This window comes from Littorina saxatilis, unplaced genomic scaffold (assembly GCF_037325665.1).
Source record: "Littorina saxatilis isolate snail1 unplaced genomic scaffold, US_GU_Lsax_2.0 scaffold_1417, whole genome shotgun sequence".
NCBI classification, from domain to species: Eukaryota; Metazoa; Mollusca; class Gastropoda; order Littorinimorpha; family Littorinidae; genus Littorina; species Littorina saxatilis.
Genome location: NW_027129279.1, coordinates 13361 through 29058, shown reverse-complemented (window position 1 = coordinate 29058; position 15698 = coordinate 13361). Strand labels below are relative to the sequence as shown.

The following is a 15698-nucleotide window of genomic DNA, read 5'->3' as shown; positions in this document are numbered from 1 at the left end:
TGGGGTTTCCCTCTAAACTAAGTTATTCCAGTCATTCATCATATTCACAGCAGTGCACAAACACACACGACGGTATTCAAGCACTAATTAATAAAACAGTACATACACTGACAGACACTGAAACAGACACGTACATAAAGAGAATGAGAGAATGAGAGAGAGAGCGAGACAGACAGACAGACAGACAAATAGACATGTACATCCTCTGGACAAACACAACACACACTAAACAACACACACACACACACCATGCGCGCACACACACACACACCATGCACACACACACACACACACACACACATACACACACACACACGCACATACGCCACACGTAGACAGACAGACAGACAGACAGACAGACAGATCGACAGACAGACAGACAAATACACAGTACACCCCGCGATGCGCTGAATATGACAAGATTCATAGAGCAAAGTTACATCTTGTATCTAACTTCATTTATAAAGGTAGTTCAAAAATCAACAGGATGTGTTTCAGAGTCAGTTTATATTGTCAAGCTCAGCGATGAGTGTCTTCAATGCAACACAGGCAGATGACAAAGATTTGCCCGTGCTGTCGCTATAATTACAGTAAGTCAAAACCTGTCTAAAGTAGACAGATATAATTACAGTAATTCAATACCTGTCTGCTGTGGACGGATATAATAAGGTTCTTGACAACGCCCGGTCTTGTTAAAACCGGCTTTATTATCAGTCGGAGAAACTTGCAGGAACGGTAATGCTACTGCCTTTTGAATGTCAGGAGAAATTCTAGACGATCTTCGACTGTGTGTAGACACATGCATACAAACTGGCTGACTTTTTCTTTCCAGTTCTGAGACATCCTGCTTGCCGCCGCGCGCGCAGAGAAAATGTTTTCCTCTTAATCTTCACCGCGCTGGCTGCAAAATCCCTCACGATGAGGTGTTTTCAGACAGGCCAGGCACTGGTTGTCTCGGGGGTGTTTCACAATCTTGAATTACTCCTGGCGTGTTCTGTAAAAAGGAAGGAAAATGTGTCACCTTTTGATAGACCGCTGGGTCGAAGATGAGTCAACGCAACGTTTTGTGTTGTTATAAATATGACGTTCAAATAACATACAGTTCTTTCTTTTCACTCTGAATTCTGGAACGTTGGCAGACTATTTGTGGAGTTTTGTATCACCTCCTGTCTCGTTTAAAGGTCCTTGTCTACATTTGTATACCTAAATCGCCATTTGACCATTAAAATGCAGAGTCTATTATCTACAAATATCAACAATACACCCCCTTTTGATCATTTTCATTTTCATTTTCATTACTTTATTGTCCCATCGCTGGGAAATTCGGGTCGCTTCCTCCCAGTGGAAAGCTAGCAGCAACGGAGTCGCGCTACCCAGGTGTCTGCGTGTTTAGGTGTATTCAGCCAACTGCACTTATGGCAGAATGACCAAGGTCTTTTACGTGCCATTGTGATGACACGGGGGTGGGACATGGCTTCCGTCTCTGGGTCTGCACATAAAGTTGACCCGTGTCCGTCCCGGCCCGAATTCGATCCTGCGACCTTCCGATCACAAGTCCAGTGCTCTACCAACTGAGCTACAGGAAAGACGAAGCCAGTGTAGCCGTTTGAAAATTCATCGTAGTATTCCAGCGTAGTACTCATAGTAGGATATCCTTATGTGGAAAATGCCAAGCGCAAAACTCTTCTCAAATCCCGTGCATTTCGTGCGTTTAAAAAAAAAGCGTGGACAGCGCTCCAGTGTCAAACTGTTGCTGTACTTGTTTGGGCGTGGCTATAAGCATAGTGACATGAATTTGATTGGTCAGTATTTTTAGGCAAAGCACACGTTCTCAGCAAACAGAAAACAAAATATTGGAAGCGTGAGTCACGCTTCCCCAAAATATATATATACTAGAGGAATACCCGGCTTCGCCGGGGTGAATCGCGAGACAGAGACAGACAGCGTGGCGGTTCATCACAATCACCTCTGCAAGCGAAGTCCTGTCACACGGGATTGAGAATTTTAGAGCTTATTTCTTAGCCCTATATTTTCTGTTGTGGCTTCTCAAATGCCAGAACATACAGACAGACAAAAGCCGCTAGACCCCATCACAAACAGAACTCTACAATCAACAGGTTTTTTCCCACACACACACACAAACACACACACAGAGAAGCCGTATATATATAATATGTATATCTATATCTATAAATATATAGAGATAGGTGAGTGTATTTTTTGCGTGGCTATAAATTGATTCGACCTTTTCACTTTGACAGTACGAACAACTTACGGGTGCAAGGGAAGCGTTCTGGACAGCGCAGTGACATTCTAAAAATAGTACCTCAGAAACGGGAATTTGGGGTGAACGGTGCGACAGAGACAGACAGCGTGGCGGTTCACCACAATCACCTTTGAAAGGCGAAGTCCTGTCAAACGGGATTGAGAATTTTAGAGCTTATTTCTTAGCCCTATATTATCTGCTGTGGCTTCTCACATGCCAGAACATACAGACAGACAAAAGCCGCTAGACCCCATCACAAACAGAACTCTATAATACATAGGTTTTTGCCTACACACACACACAAACACACACACACACAGAGAAGCCGTATATATATATGCATATCTGTATCTATAAATATATAGAGATAGGTGAGAGTGTATTTTTCGCGTGGCTATAAATTGATTCGACCTTTTCACTTTGACAGTAAGAACAACTTACGGGTGCAAGGGAAGCGTTGTGGACAGCGCAGTGGACAGCGCAGTGACATTCTAAAAATAGTAATAGTAACTTAGAACTGAACGGGAAAGCCACACGAAGGAAGGGAGATAAACGCCAAACACTGGAGAAGATAAGGAAGAGTTACTTATAATGGTGAAATGAACGCAAAAACGAAAATGAGTTCAGCGCTGCGCGCTGAGAGCCCGTGTTGAAATATCTCATCGATGATATTGTGTCCGGGGTGTAGCTGAATACGGTGTCCAAATTTGAAAAAGATCCACCGAGAACTTTGGCGTTGTGATGTGGTGTAGCGGCTATGGTGTGTCGGTATGGGGGCCCGGGTAAGCTGAGGTGGAACCAAAATAGCTGAGGTGGAACCAAAATCGGTTCCGCGCTGCGCGCTGAGAGCACTTGTTGAAATATCTCATCGATGAGGTTGTGTCCGGGGTCTCTCTGAATAAGCCCACCAAATTTGAAGCAGATCCATCGAGAACCTTGGCCGCGCATCGCGCACAGACACACAGACAGACAGACAGACAGACACTAGTCGTATATATATATAGATATATATTTTTTTTTTACATATTTTTTTTTCTATAACTTTTGTCCCCATGGTTCATTCATCATCTGACATAACTTTTTAGCGAAATCTAACCATAAGATTATTGAAAAAAAGCAAAAATGTAGACGATCACCTCTAAGACCGCCTGTGTGATCAGTGTCAAAAGCTAAACGATTTTGCTACACCCACTCGACCCCCCCCCCCCCCCCCCCTGCCTCCCTTCCCCCGGTCTGAATACTTGTCCCCAAATATTTGTTCTTGATTTGTTTAATCACCGATTACTATCCTTTACGCCTTCTTCTGGTTAGATGTGTACAGGGCCGTGTGTATGTGTGTGTACTGTGTGTGTCTCTAACACATTTTATTCAATGTGAAATCCGATGAGAAAAAGGTACCCCCCCCCCCCCCCCACAATGCTGCTCTTAACCCTCAAAACAAGGCCCAGAATGCACCAGATTGCACAGATTTTAACCGTTTTTCAAAAATTTTCCGGGGGAGCTTGCCCCCGGACCCCCCTAGTTCGCGCGCCTGCTTTGCAGGCGCGCGCTTGTGGCTTCGCCACTTCGCTGATTTGCCCCCCCAAAAAAGGAGGAACCCCCCCCCTTACAACTCATTTGGTCCGGCCCTGGTGTATGTGTGTTTATTTTATTTTGTTTTGGTGTTTTTCTCACCTTCTTTTTCGTCTTTTCTTTTCTCTTCTAAATTTGGATAATATTTTGTGTAAAATGTACGGATTGTTTTTGCTTACTGTGTAAGGGCTTGACTGTCTGCCATGCTCTTCTTGTACATGTGTTTGAAGACACCACCATAAGCCGTAGGCTTGTTGTTGTCTTCACCTTATGTTGATCGATGTACATATCCTGAACATGTAAAATATGAATAAACATTGTTTAAACCAAATCCAAGGCGTCTAGAGATACAAACGTTCTCCTGCCTTTCTCTTGTATTTATGACTGAATACAAATAGTCCTATAGCATTGTTGCGTTTCTATGGGAACGTTTGTATTTGTTTGTTTGTTTGTTAATTTGTTTGTTTGTGCGCTCGTTTCTTTTTGGATTGAGGTGTGGCTAGGCAGGACAGGTGATGACACTACATTGGGGTGTGCACGTTAAAGATCCCACCATTGACAAAAGGGTCTTTCCTGGCAAAATTGTTTTGGCATAGATAAAAATGTCCACCAAAATACCCGTGTGACTTGGAATAATAGGCCGTGAAAAGTAGGATATGCGCCGAAATGGCTGCGATCTGCTGGCCGATGTGAATGCGTGATGTATTGTGTAAAAAAAATTCCATCTCACACGGCATAAATAAATCGCATAAAAAAAAATAACAAAGATAAATAAATCCCTGCGCCGGCTTAGAACTGTACCCACGGAATACGCGCGATATAAGCCTCATATTGATTGATTGATTGATTGATTGATTGGGGCTTCACGTCTTTTTGACCAGTTGGCCTATATTGGGACTGGTGTTGGTAATACGCTGAGGATATGGTGTGATACTTTGACTCAGTCGAACAAGCCCGCTGTGGCTGTCTTCTTCGACACGCCAGCATTAGGTTTGTCTCGTCAAAGGATCGAAATATGATCATGATAATCAGAGACGAGAGACGATGCATGCGTGTCTTCGTGTTTTCCATGCCCTGAGACTGTCGCGGTAAACTTGGGATCTTTTCCGTGTGAACGGGGGTGTTAGGACACCGAATTCGAAGAGAGTCGGCACAAAGTTGACTCCGAGAAATAAATCTCCCGCCGAACCGGGGATTCGAACCCATGCCGATAGCGACGAACTGGTTATAATTATTACAAAAGCCTACGTTCCCGGGAGAAACGCGCAGGTTGGATAAAGGAGGGATAAGGGGTGTGTGTGAGGGGGGGGGGGGGGGGGGAGGGGGGAGGGGTAAGAGGGGGGGGGGGAGGTTAATGGGGAGGGTTGTCAACCCGAATTGAGGTTGCGAAGGTCTTTGAAAACGAACACATTGACAGATGAATCAAATTTGGATTACATGTTGAGTTCGACAAGCCAAACTTTATTCATCTTTTAATGTGTCTCTGATGTGACCTTCGTCATAACCTATCATTACCAAGCAACCGCATCAACACACAAACACCATAGCGTTTATTATTCACACTGTTCAAGTACCCGAAAGCATTCGCCTTTTCTCCTTTTAATCTGTATCATTATTACCACAATTTCTAAGGTAATGAAAGGCAGACCACACAACGTTGTTGACAAACGACTTCGCCCATTTCAAAGATTAATGTCGGCTAATGCATAGTATGATACATAATATATACATGGGGCTGAACTGCTAAAACGCCCTTTGTAAGAAAGTGTCATTTTCTGTTATGGGCCTTTGGTGGTCTCTTCAAAATGTTTGTGTCCGTGGCGATATACAAACTCTTTTGATTCTGTTTAGATACAACCGCAATGGATCATGGCGGTGGTGTATTTTCGTGAAGTAACACGCACTTGGCGTCGTTTTCTTTGGACCTAGATCTCTCTAAGTATATGGCAATTCTAACATTTGAAGCCAATGGTGCGTGTGTGTGTGTGTGTGTGTGTGTGTGTGTGTGTGTGTGTGTGTGTGTACTGTGTGTTTGTCGGTGTGTGTGTGTGTATGTGTGTGTTTGTTTGTGTGTGTGTGTGTGTGTGTGTGTGTGTGTGTGTGTGTGTGTGTGTGTGTGTGTGTGTGTGAAATCAAATCTAATTTTATTTTACGAGGGTTGTGGCATAAGCATTACAAACGAGCTTTTTTTTCATCCAGCCCTTTTAAAAAAAGAGAAAAGAGAGCGAGAGAGAGAAAGAGAGAGAGAGAGAGAGAGAGAGAGAGAGAGAGAGAGAGAGAGAGAGAGAGAGAGAGAGAGAGAGAGAGAGAGAGAGAGAGAGAGAGAGAGAGAGAGCACCGAACGCGGCAACTTAATGCAAACTTTTCTTTTTCTTTTGTTTGCAACTTACACCTTCGTGCATCTTTCAAAAGACAGAGAAAAAATAACGGAAAAAGGGGGAAGGGAGATTGAAAAGAGAACACTTTTCAAACAACAAAAAAAGAAAAAAGAAGGAAAAACAGGAAAAGAGAATGTACAAAAAAAAAAGAAAAGTACCATTCATTTTTTTTTCACCCTGAAATTAAAAAAAGAAAGAAACAAGTCGCGTAAGGCGAAAATACAATATTTAGTCAAGTAGCTGTCGAACTCACAGAATGAAACTGAACGCAACGCAACGCAGCAAGACCGTATACTCGTAGCATCGTCACTCCACCGCCCGTGGCAAAGGCAGTGCCCGTGGAATTGACAAGAAGAGCGGGGTATTCGTTGCGCTAAGAAGGATGGCACGCTTTTCTGTACCTCTCTTCGTTTTAACTTTCTGAGCGTGTTTTTAATCCAAACATATCATATCTATATATTTTTGGAATCAGGAACCGACAAGGAATAAGATGAAAGTGTTTTTAAATTGAATTCGAAAAAAAATTTTTGATAATAATTTTTATATATTTAATTTTCAGAGCTTGTTTTTAATCCAAATATAACATATTTATATGTTTTTGGAATCAGCAAATGATGGAGAATAAGATAAACGTAAATTTGGATCGTTTTATAAATTTTTATTTTTTTTTACAATTTTCCGATTTTTAATGACCAAAGTCATTAATTAATTTTTAAGCCACCAAGCTGAAATGCAATACCGAACCCCGGGCTTCGTCGAAGATTACTTGACCAAAATTTGAACCAATTTGGTTGAAAAATGAGGGCGTGACAGTGCCGCCTCAACTTTCACGAAAAGCCGGATATGACGTCATCAAAGACATTTATCAAAAAAATGAAAAAAACGTTCGGGGATTTCATACCCAGGAACTCTCATGTCAAATTTCATAAAGATCGGTCCAGTAGTTTAGTCTGAATCGCTCTACACACACACACACACACACGCACGCACACACGCACGCACGCACATACACCACGACCCTCGTTTCGATTCCCCCTCGATGTTAAAATACAAAAAAGAACCGACCTTCAGACCATAACATTCCTTATAAGGACAAATAAGCCACCCTCTCCTTGAGTCCTAAGTCTTGAGCTGAGGTCACCGTGAGAAGTAGATCACAAAAGACCCGGCTGTTCATCGGCATACTATTACATTATATTACCCGCCACACAATTGTCAAATGCAATGCTACACCCCCGTCCTACAAAAAACCACAGTTGTATATTCAAAGCTATAATCCTCTCCTAAAAAGATATGCGTGAAAGACTCGAAAGACTAACATTGTGACCGCGCTAAGAATACCTGGCATTGTGCTTCCAAACATTCAACAGGATGTATCGGGTTTTGATTTGACGTGACTGAGCTTTAGTTGAATTGCGAGGTGTTATTTTGGCGGGAACACGCAAGAGCAGGTGTTCTCGTGTCAGATTGCAAAACCCTGCCACAGGTGTCTGAAACACACAACCAAGACTGACTTTCTTGAAACCATAATCTTTTTCTGAAAATGTTTAGCCCAGGCTTTCAAAGCATACTCTTCTTCTGACAAAACGATGTAGCTTTTCTTGAAAGCCGAATAATTATCTTCGTCTGACAACATTTTCACTGCGCTGTTCACTTAAAAAGGATCAAAGACTTGCCTGAAGTGGGTGGACACAGGCAGCTAAGCGCGTTTTCGATCTACAGGTGTCTGGACATCTCAAAATTTAACCGAGAACAGATCTATATGGACATACGGTCTTACACATGAACATGACATAAAGCATTCACAAGGTTTATGAACAGTAAATAAGACTGACTAATCATTGACTTCACAAACACACACACACATGGACAATATGTTGGGTGGGGTTAAGCGAGTGAGGGGGGGCGGGGTAGAGGGGGGGGGGGGGGGGGACGGTGGTCACATTTTGGAATATACTGACACAGTGGCAGCATATAGTCTTAATATATTCATCGGGTACAAATATAGGCGTACACATACAGTATAATCTGTGTTGTGAATAAATGGAATAGGAAAATCACTTCCAAAATCTTCATAGGGTATCAATAAAACCTGCCTACGCATCAATGAACAAAGTTGATATAAACACCAATCTTTTGTAAATTTACCATGATTATTATTTACACTAGCGTTATACTTTTTGATCAATAATCTCTGTTCAACAATTTTCACAGGAACATTAATTGTAGGGACAGTCTTATTCAATTTGGCTCCAAATATACTTTGTTTGGCAAGAGGTAAAAACAAATCGAAAACAACCTCAGTATAAACATTGTCTAAATATCCTAAAATGACAAGTTCTTTTGACAATTTCAAATTGCTGGAATGTGTGAAAAGTAGGCATAACCATTCTGTGAAATGAGACCAAAAAAGCTGAAATTTTGTGCACTCCCAAAACAAAAATGTTGTAAGGTTTCCTTTTTCTGTGTACAACAGGGGCGGATCAGTTGCTTTGTAAGGGGGGGTGCACTTTGAATCGAAAGTGAATGTGATGGGCGCGAAGCGCCCGAATTTGTTAGGGGGGTCCGGGGGCATGCCCCCCCGGAAAAAAAATTGGCTCAAAGAAGCAAAATGGTGCCATCTGGTGCCATTTGAACTTATAAATGGTCATAGAATCAGCTTTCCAAATTTTTTTTTTTTTTTTGCTGGAGGGGGGGTGCACGTGCACCCTGTGCACCCCCCCCTCGTCCGCCCCTGTACAAAAACAACATAGGGGTGTATCAGAAATTTTCACGTAAAAGACCTCGGTCATTCTGCCATAAGTGCAGGTGGCTGATTACACCTAAACACGCATACACCTGGATAGCGCGACTCTTGTTGCTGCTTGCTTTCCACTGGGATCGAGGAAGCGACCCCAATTTCCTATCATATGGACACATGAGTAAATGAAATGAAATTAAAGAAAGAGACTCAAGACTCAAGAGACTCAAAATGTTTACTGTCCTCATAAACACAAGGAAAATTGCCTTACAGTGTCAGGCGATCACAGACATAAAAACATCAGGAAAGGAAACTGATACGCAAAATGTGCTCAGTTTTGGCGGTTCTGGTTTGATGTCGATTTTAACGCGGGAACCTTGAATTTGTGAAATCGATTTTCAGGAGTGTCTGCATGTGTTGTCTGTTCACTGTAGGCTACAGACAGTACCTCACGCAAAATTAATCTGCTTGCTGAACATGGTAAGGAAATAAATGACCTTTTTAGTCGTATGATTCGTTTTACAATAAGTGGACAGATTGTATGAGTTAATTGTATGACGATTCGGTGTGTTTTGTTTGTCTCTGATAGAACGTTTGTAACGTTGATGCGTTTCAAAACAACACAAACATGTCCGTAAATTAAAGGCACAGTACGCCTCCCGTAAACCATCACAGATACTGTCAGGCTTTTACACACAGTACAAACAACCTTCCATTTTGAACGCTCACCGAACGGGAACATCCTGGCTGCTTTCCGTCGAGAGTGAGACATTTTTAAAAAATTTATTTTCGTGGACCGTCTGATCTACAATCAGGCGCCTCGTTTTGGCGCTAGAACTAACTTTTAAAATCTAAATAATGAATTGACAGCTTGTAACACAAACATTCTTAAATCATAAAAGATTCCTTTTTTTTATCAAGACAAGATCAGTCCAATTTGAAGTTTTGAAAGTTTTAACAAAGATAGGTCGTGTCTCAAAGCAGACGATTTTTCTGCATATCGCTCGCTTTCTTTGAAGCCAGCCGCCGCCGACAAGTTCGTGTGACTCGCAGCCATTTGTTGCGTTTTAGATTCAGAGGTACACAATAACGTGCTAATGCAGATACAGCCAGTCGCATTGAAATCACAAACTGACGACTAAATTGTGAAAAAAAAGGAAAGTGGATCACGCGGGTTCACGATGGCTCAGGGGTTAGATAAACCACGAAATCTGCTGTGTGGTTTGTATGAACGCGAGCTAAATATCAATTTAACCGAACTGTTTCATTTAATGCTATTAAATGCTATTGCAAGTGTGTTCCATAAGGTTAGAACTGCTTTTTCCATTAGAAGATTTAAATCGTTTTGTAACCCTAGACACAACCGTCGAACGCAGAAGAAGAAGAAGAAATCGTTTTGTAAACCCTTTGAGACATACTGGGGCTTTAATAGAATCAAAATGTACCTTTAAATTTTCTATTTGTTCTCTGAATTACCGTCCTGTAGAAATCTGCGACTGCCTGTCAGACCAAAATTTGATGACGAATTTACCCACACTGGTTGCTGTTGTGTTTCCTTGTTACACCCCCGGTATAGGGGTGTGTATAGGATTCGGTCCATGTGTTTGTTTGTGTGTTTGTGTTCGCATATAGATCTCAAGAATGAACGGACCGATCGTCACCAAACTTGGTGAACAGGTTCTATACATTCCTGAGACGGTCCTTACAAAAATTGGGACCAGTCAAACACACGGTTAGGGAGTTATTGGTGGATTAAAATTATACAAGGACTTAGAGAGGGACATCTTAATGGTCAAAGGGAAATAACCATTCTCACTCAGTCACTGCCACCAACTGAGAAGGTTATTTCCCTTTGACGGGGGTGTTTTTCCTACCTCGGAGGAATTTCTTGTTGTTTTAATAAATGGCTTCGTAATAACGATCTGCACTCAAACGCATCTGCCTAGTTTTGTTTTGTTTTAATGACGGGTAGAATATGTATTGTATTAACCGAGAAGCTAAAACATTTACCATTATTTTGATAACAGCTGTTGCACGAGTTATGTGGGTGACTCACGGCCTATGAAATGTAAAGAGAAATGTCACGCGACTGCTGTTGTTCAAGTTATTGTTCACTTTTTATTTTGCGCATTCAGTTTTGTAACATACAAAATGTTAGAACAGAAATCAGTATTCAGTGGCAAGGACACTGGAAATAGTTTAGAAGATAAAGTACTTCTGAATGAATTAATGATCTAAATTGGTCCATACTAATGATAGCATTTGGGAAAAAGTGATGAGTAAATCCCCGATGGGTCTGTAATAACTGTACTTTTGAAGAGGCTATTTTTAGACTTGTACGTGCAGTAAGGCAAAATTTATGTCTCGCATTTTCTGTTCAGTTTCATAAATAAGCTGTGCCTTAGCTTTCAGACGTGCGTACCGTAAGTTTCCTAGTATAGCTTTTGACTAATAACTTTTCTTTCTTTATTTGGTGTTTAACGTCGTTTTCAACCACGAAGGTTATATCGCGACGGGGAAAGGGGGGGGGGGGGGGGGGATGGGATAGAGCCACTTGTTAATTGTTTCTTGTTCACAAAAGCACTAATCAAAAAATTGCTTCAGGGGCTTGCAACGTAGTACAATATATGACCTTACTGGGAGAATGCAAGTTTCCAGTACAAAGGACTTAACATTTCTTACATACTGCTTGACTAAAATCTTTACAAACATTGACTATATTCTATACAAGAAACACTTAACAAGGGTAAAAGGAGAAACAGGATCCGTTAGTCGCCTCTTACGACATGCTGGGGAGTATCGGGTAAATTCTTCCCCCTAACCCGCGGGGGGGGGGGGGGGGGGGGGGGGGGGGGTTGACTAATAAGAGGCGAAGCAGACTGCGAATTTCATGCTTAAAATAACTGCAAGTTGCCCATTTCAGCGTTTGAAGCAGTACGCAAGAGGTGTCAAGACTGTCAGGCTACTTCATTTCTGTCATTTTCATGTTCATGACTTTATTGACCCATCGCTGGGAAATTCGGGTCGCTTCCTCCCAATGGAAAACTAGCAGCAAGAGAGTCGCGCTACCCAGGTGTCTGCGTGTTTAGATGTAATCAGCCACCTGCACTTGTGGCAGAATAACTGGTCTTTTACGTGCCACTGTAGTGACACGGGGGTGAAACATGGATACCGTCTCTAAGTCTGTACATAAAGTTGACCCGTGTCCGTCCTGGCCCGGATTCGAACCCGTGACCTGCGGCCCGGTGTAACACGAGAAAATTACTCCCACGAGATTTTTACTCCGGAGTAAACATTTCGTACGAAAAAGTTACTCCCTTTACGAAAAAGGCACTCCCCCATTTCACGAGAAAATTACTCCCCAAGACGGGGCTGGGCCGCTATTGCGCGGGTCCGCTATTGCGCGGGGCCGCTATTGCGCGAATCTAACCCTAACCCTAACCCTAACCCTAAAGATTCGCGCAATAGCGGCCCCGCGCAATAGCGGCCCGCGCAATAGCGGGCCGACCCCCCAAGACAGGTGAGTTCCGAGTAAACATTTCGTACAAAAATGTTACTCCCCTGACGAATGAATAACGAATAAATTACTTCACCCAAACACAAGCAATTTAACTTCCCATGCCAGGTGTACGAAATATTTACTCCCTTTGTCACCTGTTAGTCTTGGTGGTGGAAGGGGTGGAAGGAGGGTAGCGCGACATTCGTGTGCGCGAGATCACTTATTGGCATTATCCCTTCGCCCGCATCCCATTTTTGCATACGATATTTTTACTGGAAGTAAAAAAAATGGGGAGTAAAAATTTCGTGGAGGGAGTAATTTTTTCGTGCTGTGTGGAGTTCTTTTCTCGTACGAAAAGTGTACTCGGAGTAAGAATTTCGTACGAAATATTTACTCCGGAGTAAATTTTTCGTGGAGTAAAAATTTCGTGTTACACCGGATCACAATTCCACGTATGTACTTGTCCCATACACTGCCTCTTACCATAACAAAACAACCCCACATCAAACCCACAACATCCTCCCGGCCAATGCAAAAGTACGCAATACCTCGTTCTCGAAAGCTTTTGAAAATGTATATTTTTCTTCTCTTAACTCTTGTGCTTTGTTTGGACCCTTGAAACAAAAAGTCTAACGTTACTGGCGTTGGATCACAATTAGCCCAAAACGACATAACTGTCATTAAAATTCGTAAAATCCATATTATAATTTCATTTCAAATCGATGGGCGACTCTGAGCCGGTGTAACACGAAATTTTTACTCCACGAAAAATTTACTCCGGAGTAAATATTTCGTACGAAATTCTTACTCCGAGTACACTTTTCGTACGAGAAAAGAACTCCCCAAGGCACGAAAAAATTACTCCCTCCACGAAATTTTTACTCCCCATTTTTTTTACTTCCAGTAAAAAATCTCGTACGCAAAAATGGGATGCGGGCGAAGGGATAATGCCAATAAGTGATCTCGCGCACACGGATGTCGCGCTACCCTCCTTCCACGCCTTCCACCACCAAGACTAACAGGGGACGAGGGAGTAAACATTTCGTACACCTGGCATGGGAAGTTAAATTGCTCGTGTTGGGGTGAAGTAATTTATTCGTTATTTATTCGTCAGGGGAGTAACATTTTTGTACGAAATGTTTACTCGGAACTCACCTGTCTTGGGGAGTAATTTTCTCGTGCAATGGGGGAGTGCTTTTTTCGTAAAGGGAGTAAGTTTTTCGTACGAAATGTTTACTCCGGAGTAAAAATCTCGTGGGAGTAATTTTCTCGTGTTACACCGGCAACCCTTGGCCAGAACGCTACACAACTATTTGGCTGTTTAACCGAATCCGTGCCATGATGATTTGTCATTTCAAATGTAAGTGCGTAAGTGACCGATAATCGACCGTTGAGCTGATTCCGGAGTTAGTGTACTCTATCTACTGTATAAGTGTATGCTATTTGTCTTCATTAGTCCCCCGGTATAGGGGTGTGTATAGGATTCGGTCGATGTGTTTGTGTGTTTGTGTTCGCATATAGATCTCAAGAATGAACGGACCGATCGTCACCAAACTTGGTGAACAGGTTCTATACATTCCTGAGACGGTCCTTACAAAAATTGGGACCAGTCAAACACACGGTTAGGGAGTTATTGGTGGATTAAAATTATACAAGGACTTATAGAGGCACATATTAATGATCAAAGGGAAATAACCATTCTCACTGCCACCAACTGAGAAGGTTATTTCCCTTTGACGGGGGTGTTTTTCCTACCTCGGAGGAATTTCTTGTTAGTCATGCTTTCTGTGTAGCCTGCTGTCCAGGGTTGGTCACAAGTCGCAACAATCTTTCATATTCATTTTCATAACTTTATTGTCCCATCACTGGGAAATTCGAGTCGCTTCCACCCAGTGGAAAGCTAGCAGCAAGAGAGTCGCGCTACCCAGGTGTGTGCGCGGGTGTAATCTGCCACCTGCACTTATGGCAGAATGGCCCAGGTGAGCAACAGAATGAGCCCATTTGAGACAGAACAGTTGCGAAACCCTTCTCAGTTCTACTCCAAACCCGGAGTAGGAAAAAAGGCAGCATCGTGTAAACTCACTAACTACACAGTCATATACACCACATTGTGCGCAGTAAGGTTCGAACACCTTGATTCGGGATAAGAGTACGACTCCACGAACAATCAAATTAATTCACACTTCATTATTTACAAAAATTAATGACCGTGGCACAGATGGTTCATAACGAAAAAATAAAAATAAAAAAAAAGCAATTAATGAACGCAGTAAAAATCATCAATGTGAGCGGTGACTCAGCTCGTGTTTGTGTGTGTGTGTGTGTGTGTGTGTGTGTGTGTGTGTGTGTGTTTGTGTGTTTGTGTGTGTGTGTGTGTGGAGCAGGTTTCAGTTATTGCTCTTTATTTTTTTTCTTCATTTTGGTCAATATTATGCAGGTTCAAGGACCAAATATACGCTAATGGCAAAACTAAGCTTCACACGTTAATTATTTCGGCTGTGATCAAAGAGATTTTTGTTCTCTTTATGTTTTTTTACATTTTTTTTTTTACATTAAGTCAATTTTGAATAAATGTTTTAACACAGGCCGGAAATCGAGATAAGGGTAGTGTGTGTGTGTGTGTGTGTGTGTGTGTGTGTGTGTGTGTGTGTGTGTGTGTGTGTGTGTGTGTGTGTGTCAGTGTTAGAGAGAGAGAGAGAGAGAGAGAGAGAGAGAGAGAGAGAGAGAGTTAGTTAGAGAGACAGAGAGGGGGAGAGAAGGAGAACTTAGTGTGTGTGTGTGTGTGTGTGTGCGTGTGTGTGTGTGTGTGTGTGTGTGTGTGTGTGTGTGTGTGTGTGTGTGTGTGTGTGTGTGTGTGTGTGTGACGTAGCACACTTAGGGTTTTAGAGATAAGCCTATATCATAATTATATATTAAACGGCAGAAGTCTAGAACTTGTGCTCTAACACAGACTCCCAAGGAAGAAAACTGTCTTCAAGGAGGTCTTTACTCCAAGCAAACAACGCCGGGTGACGTGAACGCTAGGTCAAAAAAAATAAGGGCGACAATGACGTCATCGTCGTGGAGGTAAAGCGTGACGGGATCATCCGGTCCAACATCCGGGATTGTCTCACGCGTCAAGTGCGTGTGTGTTTTGTTGTTGCTGTTCGAAACAGCCTTGCTTTGGTCATTTGCATAACATTTCATTTCAAAGAGGAAAGAAGGAGAACGACGATGTTGTCAACGGTGGTTATCTCCAGGGCG

The 15698-nt window shown here is 42.4% G+C and overlaps 1 long non-coding RNA gene across 1 annotated transcript; it reads right to left on the bottom strand.

The window, feature by feature from the left end:
• Positions 1-548: 548 nt before the first annotated feature.
• Positions 549-8019, bottom strand: LOC138957543 (uncharacterized). Its single transcript, XR_011453071.1, has 3 exons — positions 7282-8019; positions 4018-4129; positions 549-994 (listed from the first exon to the last, which is right to left on the bottom strand). It is a non-coding gene; the product is annotated as an uncharacterized lncRNA (long non-coding RNA).
• Positions 8020-15698: the final 7679 nt, after the last annotated feature.